Source organism: Ranitomeya variabilis, chromosome 7 (genome assembly GCF_051348905.1).
Source record: "Ranitomeya variabilis isolate aRanVar5 chromosome 7, aRanVar5.hap1, whole genome shotgun sequence".
NCBI classification, from domain to species: Eukaryota; Metazoa; Chordata; class Amphibia; order Anura; family Dendrobatidae; genus Ranitomeya; species Ranitomeya variabilis.
In genome coordinates this window covers 68,030,692-68,043,414 of record NC_135238.1, presented here as the reverse complement: position 1 = coordinate 68,043,414, position 12,723 = coordinate 68,030,692, and the positions used below count along the sequence as shown (strand labels likewise).

Sequence of the window (12,723 nt, the reverse complement as noted above, 5' to 3'; positions counted from 1 at the left end):
GTGCAGATGGAGTGATCTGCTTCCCGGGGCTTCAAGAAAATGGCCGCACGTGCACAGATGGAGATCGCGGCGGCCATTTTCCTGAAGAAGCCAAGATCTAAATCTGCGAACTCGGCTTCAGGAAAATGGCCACCGCGATCTCCATCTGCACACGTGCGGCCTCCCGCGGCCATTTTCTTGAAGCCTCGGGAAGCAGAGCACTCCATCTGCGCACGCGCGGCCTCAGGAAGATGGCCGCCACCACCGATAACAACATGATTCACCCTGCTCTGCTGCTTACTGGGCTGCTGCATCATCTCACCAGTGAAAGGGACCGTGCTCACTGCGCCTCCTCATCCCCGCACCTCTGCCGCCGCCACCACACCACTGCGGGTATGCCTGCATTACGACTATTAGACGCACCCCCTATTTTCCCCCCTTTTTTGGGGGGGAAAAAGTGCGTCTTGTAGTCTGAAAAATACGGTAACCGTTCCTCCACTGCTTTTGGCTGTGAGTATATTTGTATGTTTGGTGTGTTTCGTTACACCTGTTCGTAATTACCTTGTTAGTGTGATTGGTGTACAACGATACACAACCACTCCACTCTTCCCTGGGTGGGAGACGGGTACAGACTGAGGGCGGATTAAGGCGCTAAGGCAAGGTACGTGGCCTCTGCGTCTTCACCATCAGAAGTAATCCGGGGAGCAGGGCGAGCTAGGACACCCCTAGCGTAAGGGACAGGGAAGGAGCCCTTGGTCTCGGGACACCCAACAGAGTTGTGAGAGTGCCAGTCCCACAGCAAGCTTTAGGTTTTTCTATTTTTCCCTTGCATTGTTTGTCATTTTAAAGTGTTTGTCATTTGCTCTTCTGTATTTAACACAAGTGCTCTATGCAACAAAAAAGCTTTTACTTGATTCATTTTTTTTCAGGAGATATTCTACATTATGTAATTAAACAGCAGGACTGTACATAATGGAATTTTACCCATGTAAATTATAATTTCTCACCTATAGCTATAGCTGGGGAGTCAGACTGCTGTGACTTTCAAGAAACAGGGACTTAAATTCATGATCAATAAGAGGGGCTTGTCCGCTATTAACTACTACTCTGAGGGGTTTTAGCACTGTATACCTTTTAAATCACCCGTGGGATATAATACTCTTTCAGATTTAGATGTGCCGAGTGCTTTAGTGGCACTGTATCTTTAAGTCTGCATCCACAGCAGAATTATTAGTACACCTTGATATCGTAGCACGCTGTACGTGTATGTTGAAGACACACCTTTTAGAAGAACGAGTTACTGTATGATGGGGCAGTGTACAAGAGGTGAGAGGAGCATTGTACTTTAGGAGTAGGGTGTATAAGCTGGTTATGTACTGTATATAATGTGACAGTAGTGAAGCAGTGCTCTGGACCTTTTCTGATGGGGGGGCTATGGCGATCGATTTTAGTTAACTGTGTGGGGGTGACCATTATTCTACAGTCGGTGTGTGATTATAATGAAGGGGAGGAGACGAATGATGCTTAATAGCATGGGGGCTAGGTATTGGCCAGATTGTTAGGGGTAGTGCATTCCAGAAAACTGGTGCAACACGAGAGAGGTCTTGGAGACGGAGGTGGGAGGTTAAAATTAGGAGAGGTTAAAAAATGTTGATTTACAGGAGAAATCTATACTCCTCTGTGAATGCTAAATATGGTTTAAGTATGCAGCTCCACATGCACTTCCAAGGGATGGATAATGTACAGTTGATATACTCAGCGCTTTACAGATATCCTGTTCAGGAAGAGGAAAAAAACTTCACTAACTTGAGAAATGCTTTATACAGATCAATTAATTCTGTACTCATTGATTGGTTAGTTACTTAACCTGGAAGAAAGTCTCGTTTATCAGAACATCCATATAGATTTTCTTTATTTGCATGAGTCAACTACAACAAACAATTGTGTTCTCCTTCTTAAAATAAATTACCCATCCAAGGGAATTAGAAAATCAATGAAACTTATTTTCTCTGTTCCGTTACCCAGATAAGCTACTGTTGTTTGAGCCATATGACTGATAACCCCTGCAGTAACAAGGTTCTCCAGCAATCCTGCACCAGCACCATCCCTGCCAGTAGAAGAAGCAAGGTGCAGAGTAGTGATGAGCGAGTGTACTCATTGCTCGGGTTTTCCCGGGCACGCTCGGGGGTCCTCCGAGTATTTGACTGCTCGGAGATTTTGTTTTCATTGCGGCAGCTGAATGATTTGCGACTACTAGACAGTTTGATTACATGTGGGGATTCCCTAGCAACCAGGCAACCCCCACATGTACTCAGGCTGGCTAGTAGCTGTAAATCATTCAGCTGAGGTGATGAAAACTAAATCTCCGAGCACTAACAAATACTCGGAGGACCCCCGAGCGTGCTTGGGAAAACCCGAGCAACGAGTACACTGGCTCATCACTAGTGCAGAGGCGTCTCTAGCCCCAAAGATCTAGGGCTCTGGCCCCAGACGTCTTGTCAGAGTTCTAGATATTTGAGGCTTCTCAAACAGAATATGTGCGTGTATATGTATATGTGTATGTGTGCGTGTATATGTATATGTATATATATATTTATTTATTTATATTAATTAAACAGTACAGACTAAAAGTTTGGACATACAATGTTTGGACAATGACCCAAAATACACTTCAAAAAGCACTAGAAAATGGTTTGAGAGAAAGCACTGGAGACTTCTAAGGTGGCCAGCAATGAGTCCAGACCTGAATCCCATAGAACACCTGTGGAGAGATCTAAAAATGGCAGTTTGGAGAAGGCACCCTTCAAATATCAGGGACCTGGAGCAGTTTGCCAAAGAAGAATGGTCTAAAATTCCAGCAGAGCATTGTAAGAAACTCATTGATGGTTACCGGAAGTGGTTGGTCGCAGTTATTTTGGCTGAAGGTTGTGCAACCAAGTATTAGGCTGAGGGGGCCAATACTTTTGTCTGGCCCATTTTTGGAGTTTTGTGTGAAATGATCAATGTTTTACTTTTTGTTTCATTCTCTTTTGTGTTTTTTCATTTAAGACAAATTAAATGAAGATAATAATACCAAAGAATTTGTGATTGCAATCATTTTCAGGAAGAAACTGAGTATTATCTGACAGAATTGCAGGGGTGTCAATACTTTTGGCCATAACTGTATTACGAAACCTCCTATTTGGGCCTAAACTGAAGACTCTGGGAATCACTGCTGGCTATTTCTGGACTGGATTTGTGGGGTCCTGGGGGGTTCGCCTCTCACTTGGACGTGATGTAGATAGGCCTATCACTGCTGTACATATTCTTTATTGTTTAGCTGCTACTAGCGGCAACATAGGCATTGTATAGGATATGGGTTGTTTATTGTTTGATTTATTACTCAGAATTGTTTGTGGTGTCCTGGCTCATGAGGGATCAAGTTGGGTCGTGTAAGAAGGCATGTCCCTTTCTATCTTTTGTCATGCGTTTCCCTTTTGATGTGGTTTTGGCTCATGGGGTTCCTGTTTCCCCCTTTACTATAACAACCCTTTGGATCTTCATATACTACATTTTATATTGTTCCCTTGGCTAACTAATCTGGTCCCCAATTGTTATAAAGTCTTGGGGCTTTGGTTGCATGATGGGGAAATAGCCTTAGGTGATAAGTATCAAGTTATCAGCTCGGATCAGAGGTTTTGGGCTATGGTGCAATATCTAATTGTGTCTCTTTTTTGGATTTTATATACTAACCTGACCTCTTTCTTCTAAGTTTAAAGTATTTATATGTATGTCTTTGATACTCAATAATAAAAAATGTCTTTACAATATTTGTCATTGTGGCATCATATGTATCTTATGGTTATGTCTTCAGGATTGGGTGGCTGCTTGGATATGAATGTACCCCCGGGGGTTGAGTTATGTATGTTTGAATGAGGGTGCTTGTTTTACTATCGCCGTGGGGTGTTTATGCACCGGGTATAATGTGCACGATATTGTGCTTGGGGACAAGTTTTTGTCTCTTACGGCGTTAACAAGGTTGGATCATTATTCAACTGTTCATCATGTGTGCTCGTATAGGAGGATGCTTCTTTCTCCTCCTTCTCTTTTTCTCTCTTTCCCTCTTCCTTCTCTGATCCAGGGATCTATTGTGGTCGGATTTCTAGCTGGCCTTATGTCTGAGTGTGTATCTCTATCCTTTCCCCTCCTATACAGGCACGTCATTCAGTTGCTTTACCTCACTTTATCCTTCCATTTTCATTTGTCTTCTACTAGGCTTGTTTTTTCCTTTTCTTTTTTCTTTTGGGGGCGTTACCTCTACCGGTCATTCATTGGCTTCAGTTCGACATACGCTGGCCGAGGGCGTGGTTTATCTGGCGCACGCGCGGTCGGGCTTCCCATGTATTTGGTGGCCCGTACCTGCGCGTGCGCGATTGCGGTCTTATGTGCGTCCTTTGATGCACATTGCATATGTGTGGTCGGCGCCCCACTTTTTCCTGTTCGGCTGTCTCCGTCACACGTGTGGGCTGTCAGGTTTGATTATACACTTCTCTATTTAGGGGTCGAGCTGCACACGGATATCTCCCCTGATGAAGCCCTATCAGTGAGGGCGATAAGCATGGGGCTGCATTGGCCTTGGTCCATTTCGCTTCTTTGCCTGGGGTCCTATTGGTTTGTGCATTTTTCACTTCAGGTAATTCAGCCCTATGGTCTCCTGGGACGCTTAGTGCTCTTATTTGCTATATAATTTACCTCTTGCCATATTGATGTTTTTTTTGGGATCTATATAGGAGTTGTTTTGCCATTAAGGTAGGCTAGTGAGCATGCTGCTATTAGCCCCATGAGCCAATAGGTATAGAGGTTGGTGTTCAGGCATTATATATATTATTATATTTCATATGTATAGGTGTTAATATGTACAAACACTGGATACGGACACGGTGTTCTTTGCTGTTTTTAAATATGTTTTAATTGTGTGGTGTGCCAATAAAAACCTCTTTTTTCCATATATGGTTTATTGATATTTATATATTAATGTATGTGGTGTGCATAATTGGAGTGGTGCTGTCCTCTTGTTTGCCATTTAGTTTTACCACTCACGTGCACCCCGCACCCCGGTGGCAAAATGGCCGCTCCTTCCTCCCGCAGTCAGTGCCCACTCCATAATCCCCTCCAGTCAGCACTCACACAGGGTTAATGGCCGCGCTAACGGACTGCGTTATGCCGCAGTGTAACGCCCTCTGTTAATGCTGCTATTAACCCTGTGTGACCAACTTTTTACTATTGATGCTGCCTATGCAGCATCAATAGTAAAAAGATCTAATGTTTAAAAAAAATAAAAAAAGTTATATACTCACCGTCCGTCGTCCTTCGGATCAGGAACAGGCCTTCCTCGCTCCTCGCGATGCTCCGGTGACCGCTCCATGCATTTCGATCTCGCGAGATGATGACGTAGCGGTCTCGCGAGACCGCTTAGTTATCATCTCGCGAGACCGCAATGCACTCTTGAGACCGGAGCGTGCGAGGAGCGTCGGTAGCCACTTCATCTGGATCCGGGGCCAACGGAAGGTGAGTATATAACTATTTTTTATTTTAATTCTTTTTTTTAATGATGCTCACATTGCTATATACTACGTGGGCTGGGCAATATACTACGTGGGCTGTGCAATATACTATGTGGGCTGTGAAATATACTACGTGGGCTGGTCAATATACTATGTGGGCTGGGCAATATACTACGTGGGCTGTGCAATATACTACGTGGGCTGTGCAATATACTACGTGGGGGCTATGCAATATACTACTTGGGCTGTGCTATATACTACGTGGCTGGGCAATATACTACATGGGCTGGGGAATATACTATGTGGCTGGGCAATATACTACATGGGCTGTGCTATATACTACGTGGCTGGGCAATATACTACATGGGCTGCGCTATATACTACGTGGCTGGGCAATATACTACGTGACTATACAACGTGGGCTGTGCAATATACTACGTGGGCTGTGTAATATACTACGTGGGCTGTGCAGTATACTACGTGGGCTGTGCAATATACTACGTGGGCTATGCAATATACTACTTGGCTGTGCAATATACTGCGTGGGCTGGCCAATATACTACGTGGGCTGTGCAGTATACTACGTAGCTGGGCAATATACTACGTGGCTGCGCAATATACTACGTGGGCTGTGCAATATACTACGTGGCTGTGCAATATACTACATGGGCTGTGCAATATACTATGTGGGCTGTGCAATATACTACTTGGGCTGTGCAATATACTACGTGGGCTGTGCAATATACTACGTGGCTGCAATATACTGCGTGACTGCAATATACTACGTGGGCTGTGCCATATACTCCGTGGGCTGTGCTATATACTACGTGGGCTGTGCTATATACTGCGTGGGCTGTGCAATATACTGCGTGGGCTGTGCTATATACTACGTAGGCTGTGCTATATACTACGTGGCTGTGCAATGTACTACGTGGCTGTGCTATGTACTACGTGGCTGTGCTATATACTACGTGGGCTGTTATATACTACGTGGCTGTGCTATTTACTACATGGGCTGTTATATACTACGTGGCTGTGCTATATACTACGTGGCTGTGCTATATACTACGTGGCCGGCCGCAAACAATCAGCAACAGGCGCAGTCCGGCCACGAATTGGCGTGGGATTTGAACCACGCTTCGATAATTGGTCACGCCCGGCCGAATCTTGTGTATTCAATGTATTATTCTAAAATCTTCATAAATCAACTACATATATATACAAAAATACCCGATGCGTTAGAATCGGGATACCATCTAGTATTTTAATATGGAGCATCTTATGGGGGCCATCAAACTTTATGGAGCATTATATGGGGCTCCTGATTCAATATGGATATTCAAAAACACTTAACCTACTGATGTCTCAATTAATTTTACTTTTATTGGTATCTATTTTTACTTTTGACATTTACCGATAGCTGCTGCATTTCTCACTCTAGGCTTATACTCGAGTCATTAAGTTTTCCCAGTTTTTTTGTGGCAAAATTAAGGGGGTCGGCTTATACTCAGGTCGGCTTATACTCGAGTATATACGGTAATTCCACATGTGTTAATTCATAGTTTGATGCCTTCAGTGTGAATTTACAAATTTCATAGTCATGAAAATACAGAAAAATCTTTAAACGAGAAGATGTGTCCAAACTTTTGTTCTGTACTGTATGTGTGTATATATATATATATATATATATATATATATATATATATATATATATATATATATATATATATATATATATATACAGTTAGGTCCATATATATTTGGACAGAGACAACATTTTTCTTATTTTGGTTATAGACATTACCACAATGAATTTTGAACAAAACAATTCAGATGCAGTTGAAGTTCAGACTTTCAGCTTTCATTTGAGGGTATCCACAATAAAATTGGATGAAGGGTTTAGATGTTTCAGCTCCTTAACATGTGCGACCCTGTTTTTAAAGGGACCAAAAGTAATTGGACAATTGACTCCAAGGCTATTTCATGAACAGGTGTAGGCAATCCCTTCATTATGTCATTCTCTAATAAGCAGATAAAAGGCCTGGAGCTGATTTGAGGTGTGGTGCTTGCATTTGGAAGGTTTTGCTGTGAAGTAAACATGCGGTCAAAGGAGCTCTCCATGAAGGTGAAACAAGCCATCCTTAAGCTGCGAAAACAGAAAAAAACAAGCCGAGAAATTGCTACAATATTAGGAGTGGCAAAATCTACAGTTTGGTACATCCTGAGAAAGAAAGAAAGCACTGGTGAACTCATCAATGCAAAAAGACCTGGGCGCCCACGGAAGACAACAGTGGTGGAGGATAGAAGAATAATCTCCATGGTGAAGAGAAACCCCTTCACAACAGCCAACTAAGTGAACAACACTCTCCAGGAGGTCGGCGTATCAATATCCAAATCTATCATAAAGAGAAGACTGCATGAAAGTAACTACAGAGGGATCACTGCACGGTGCAAGCCACTCATAAGCATCAAGAAGAAAAAGGCTAGACTGGACTTTGCTATAAAACATCTAAAAAAGCCAGCACAGTTCTGGAAGAACATTCTTTGGACAGATGAAACCATGATCAACCTCTACCAGAATGATGGAACGAGAAAAGTATGGCGAAGGCGTGGTACAGCTCATGACCCAAAGCATACCACATCATCTGTAAAACACGGCGGAGGCAGTGTGATGGCTTGGGCGTGCATGGCTGCCAGTAGCACTGGGTCACTAGTGTTTATTGATGATGTGACACAGGGCAGAAGCAGCAGAATGAATTCTGAGGTATTCAGAGCCACACTGTGTGCTCAGATCCAGCCAAATGCGCCTAACTGATTGGTCGTCATTTCATCCTACAGATGGACAATGACCCAAAACATAAAGCCAAAACAACCCAGGAGTTTATTAAATCAAAGAAGTGGAATATTCCTGAATGGCCAAGTCAGTCACCTGATCTCAACCAAATTGAGCATGCATTTCACTTGTTAAAGACTAAACTTCAGACAGAAAGGCCCACAAACAAACAGCAACTGAAAACCACCGCAGTGAAGGCCTGGCAGAGCATCAAAAAGGAGGAAACACAGCGTCTGGTGATGTCCATGAGTTCAAGACTTCAGGCAGTCATTGCCAGCCAAGGGTTTTCAACCAAGTACTAAAAATGAACATCTTATTTAAAATTATTGAATCTGTCCAATTACTTTTGGTCCTTTTAAAAACAGGGTGGCACATGTTAAGGAGCTGAAACTCCTAAACCCTTCATCCAATTTTAATGTGGATACCCTCAAATGAAAACTGAAAGTCTGAACTTCAACTGCATCTGAATTGTTTTGTTTAAAATTCATTGTGGTATTGTCTATAACCAAAACTAGAAAAATGTTGTATCTGTCCAAATATATATGGACCTAACTGTAAGTGATACACAACATAACAAACAGCTCAGTGACTACCTTTCACTCTTTAAGTAGGCAGACTGACTGATTACAAGTTTGTAGACACCTGTCTTGCTAGTTTCAGGACACACTTCAGTTTGACATGCCCCTATGGTCAACTTATTTTCCATCTTTTCTAGGAATGTCATTATTTTTGTTCTGGTCATTTTTAATATTTTTTAATAGATATTTTTCTGTTAAGCCACAAATCAAAGGCAATGTCTGATTCTCATTAGTTGATATTCAGTACATTTAAATTGAAAAAATTACTTTTGTCAGTTTCCAGTTATTTCAGTGACTATTGTGGGTTTTACTTAACAGAAGGGTAACAACAATTTTGTCCTTGTCCGTATAGTGGAAAATAGGAGAAAAAAATAATATACAGGTAAGAAATGAGAAACTTTTTACAACGTTCATATTCAAGGCCTGTGAGGGTTACTGTTATTGGTTCCTTTGGATATCTGAAAACGTGATTAGAAAATTACTAATATATTTGTAATTAACATTTAAAAAAAAACTCAATTTTTTTTCCTCCAAATTTTGGCTATTTTTGTATTTTCTGATTTATTCTAGTTGGGCCAGTTCACTGTTTATTCATGATAAAATTGTACTGACCTCTGCAAAATGCTCTTGAACATATTGGGCAACTGAGAAGAGTTGCGAAAAAAAAAAAACATTTGAAGGACTGAACTTTTCCGACCTACGTCTCCAGCCCCTCTTCTGGGTTGTAGGACCACCGTGACTCCATATAATGAGAATAGGTCCTGGGGATGTTGACTGGTAGAATGAGGTTTGCAAGGCTCTGGACTTCTCAGGAACCTCTGGATTAGAGTTCTACAAATGACTGTTTTGTTTTTTTCAACTCTATTTTTGCGTGAAGATCCAATATTGAGGATATTTTAGGGTCATTGTCCCTTGGACTCATAGGGTTTGCCAACCCCAGTGCGTCTTACACGATTTACTTGCGTCATTCCCACACCAGTCTGTGCTGGCTCAGTAATCTGGTGCACTGACCCCCTGGTCATGTGAGTTGATGTTTCTTGGATCTATACCATGTCCCAACCTTTCCACTCAGTAGTAAGGTTATGGCTCGCTGCTCTAGGGTCATCATTGATTTTGTGTTGTGCTTTCCTGGGGCTCCTGTACTCACTTGTAGCTCGTATATATGAAAATGATTAATTATAGGAGACTTCTACTAGTTTCAGAGGATAAATACCGTAACTTTTTTAATAGTCAAGTTAAAAATGAGTTTTACTATTCTTTAAAGGGAGTAAACAAATATGTTCCTTATTGAAAGTTATTTTCTGAGCCCTAATCCCACTTATTGTTAGTAAAAGATGGTGAACTGCAATCTTTCAGGTATATGTGCGCAAATCTACATTTCTGGAGATAAATATTTAGGGCAATACCCATGACAGATGACCAAATTTCATAATTGGGGGAAAAAAATAATACCCATGTACAAGTGAATGTCTACCTTTTGAACTTTGTTGCTTTTAGGTCCAACATTCTGCCTTGAGTTAGAGAACCTTTCTCTGTATGTTGTAATGTAAACGGAGTTTAAATCCTCCACTGATTTTGGAACAGTTTTTTTCTTACTTTTATTCCCCTCCATTCAAAAAAGGACCTATAAAATTATGTTCTGTCTTACATCACGTCTTATAACTGCTTCACAGTCCGGAAACCAGAAGTAATTAATAGAAGTAACATTCTCATTTTTTTTAAAAAGACACTTGTGGCAGAATCGTCTCAAGAACGACAGCAAAATTACCCGGTTCTGAAAAACGGCCACTAGTTTCGCCTGGGAAAGCTCCTTCAGGCACCATGTGAACATAGCTTCAAGGGGTTTCCTGACTTTTCGAAGGACCGCAACAAAAATGCTCAAAAAGTAGGCAGTACTCTACCGGTCTCATGTCATAGTACTGAAATTGCTGCTTTGCTTTTGCTGTGGAGTCAATAGAATTTGTGAATTTTTACACCTATTACTGAGCTATCTGAGTAGAGCCAATCACTGGCACAACACTTATGTTCAGTTCAGTGATCAGTGGGATCTCAGCACGTAGACCCCCAGAGGTAAAAGTTTTTGACATCAAAAATTATTTTTAAGAGATCTGTTTAGACATCCCTGTAGTATAATGGTCCTCTTCTGATGATGTGGATTCTGTACCCTCCTCTAGGCATCTGTAGCATATTATATACCGTCTATTATATTTTACATAGTCTTCTTAGTCATATTATTTTATTATTTCATATTCTATACCCTAGGATTGAGTGCTCGCTGCTTTTCATTATCTTGACAAGGTCTTTGGAAATGTCTCTTTTGATGAGCGCACTCCTGACAATCCTCACTGATTCTGATTAGTCAGTCAGTGTTTCCATTATGCACATGCATATTTGCAGTCTGCATCTAAAGAGGTGGCCTATGTTAAGCCCAGGCTGTACATGATGCAGGGTGCAGAGGCAAATAATCATCTCCCAACATGAATATTCAGTCTTCCTTTACAATATCTTTTCTACGTACTTTATTTTCTGCTTATCTGTAGGTCTTGTTTTCTCCCGCACAGCCCTGATTAGCGCACACAAGTGTCGTTCTGCATCAGGAGCATTTGGCTGCGGTACAATGATGCCTGCAGTGAATTCTGCTTCTCTTTCTGGCTTCTTCTCCTAACCCTTTCCGTATATATTATATCCACATCACTGACACAATTGACTTTCATCGTCGTCTTCTGTTGAGTTCTTGTGATGAGGGCTCGGAAGCGTTAATATTGCATAGTTTGATTTATTTATTTTTCTTTGTGACCCTTTCAGCGTTATGACCGTGTGCTTCAAATCAAGAAAATGGCCTATTGATGAAATCACTAGCCATAGCGTGCCGGATGGATCTGTGTGAATGATGTTCTTTGGTATTCTCATCATTTTATGGGATACATCATGGGTTTTGTATTGTTTTGCTCTTTAGGTAGTTTACGTTTAATACTGTGTGTAATCCTCTTGTCTGTGTGCTAGAAAAAAAAAGAACAGGAGTTATCCATCATTATGAAGTCTTAGATTTACCATCTTCAATAGTGGATGATGATTTTTTTCATTTTGTCGTCAGTGTTGTATTGAAGTGGTTGCGCAATGGCATCTACTCTTATAATACACTAGATGGTGGCCCGATTCTAACGCATCGGGTATTCTAGCATATGTATGTATGTATATAGCAGCCACATAGTATATAGGAGCTATGTAGTATATAGCAGACACACAGTCTATAACACAGCCACGTAGTATATAACACAGCCCACGGAGTATATAATACAGCCCACGGAGTATATAACACTGGCCACGTAGTATATAGCAGCCACGCGGTATATAACACAGCCCACGTAGTATATAGCAGTGTGGGCACCATATCCCTGTTAAAAAAAATTAATTAAAATAAAAAATAGTTATATACTCACCCGCCGGTGTCCAGTGAAGCTGTCCTGATGCGCGCGCTGCTGCCGCCAGCTTCCGTTCCCAGCGATGCATTGCGAAATTACACAGATGACTTAGCGGTCTCGCGAGACCGCTAAGTCTTCTGGGTAATTTCGCAATGCATCTCTGGGAACGGAAGCTGGCGGCAGCCGCGCACGCATCGGCGGACGACGGAAGGTGAGAATAGCAGGTTTTTTGGTTGTTTTATTATTTTTAACATTAGATCTTTTTACTATTGATGCTGTATAGGCAGCATCAATAGTAAAAAGTTTGTCACACAGGGTTAATAGAAGCGCTAACGGAGTGCGTTACCCGCGGCATAACGCGGTCCGTT

The 12,723-nt window shown here is 41.8% G+C and overlaps 1 protein-coding gene across 3 annotated transcripts in view; it reads left to right on the top strand.

Moving 5' to 3' along the window:
• ABAT (4-aminobutyrate aminotransferase) overlaps nucleotides 1–12,723 on the top strand; it is a 122,081-nt gene that overhangs the window by 58,851 nt on the left and 50,507 nt on the right. The gene's annotated exons all lie outside the window — the stretch shown is intronic.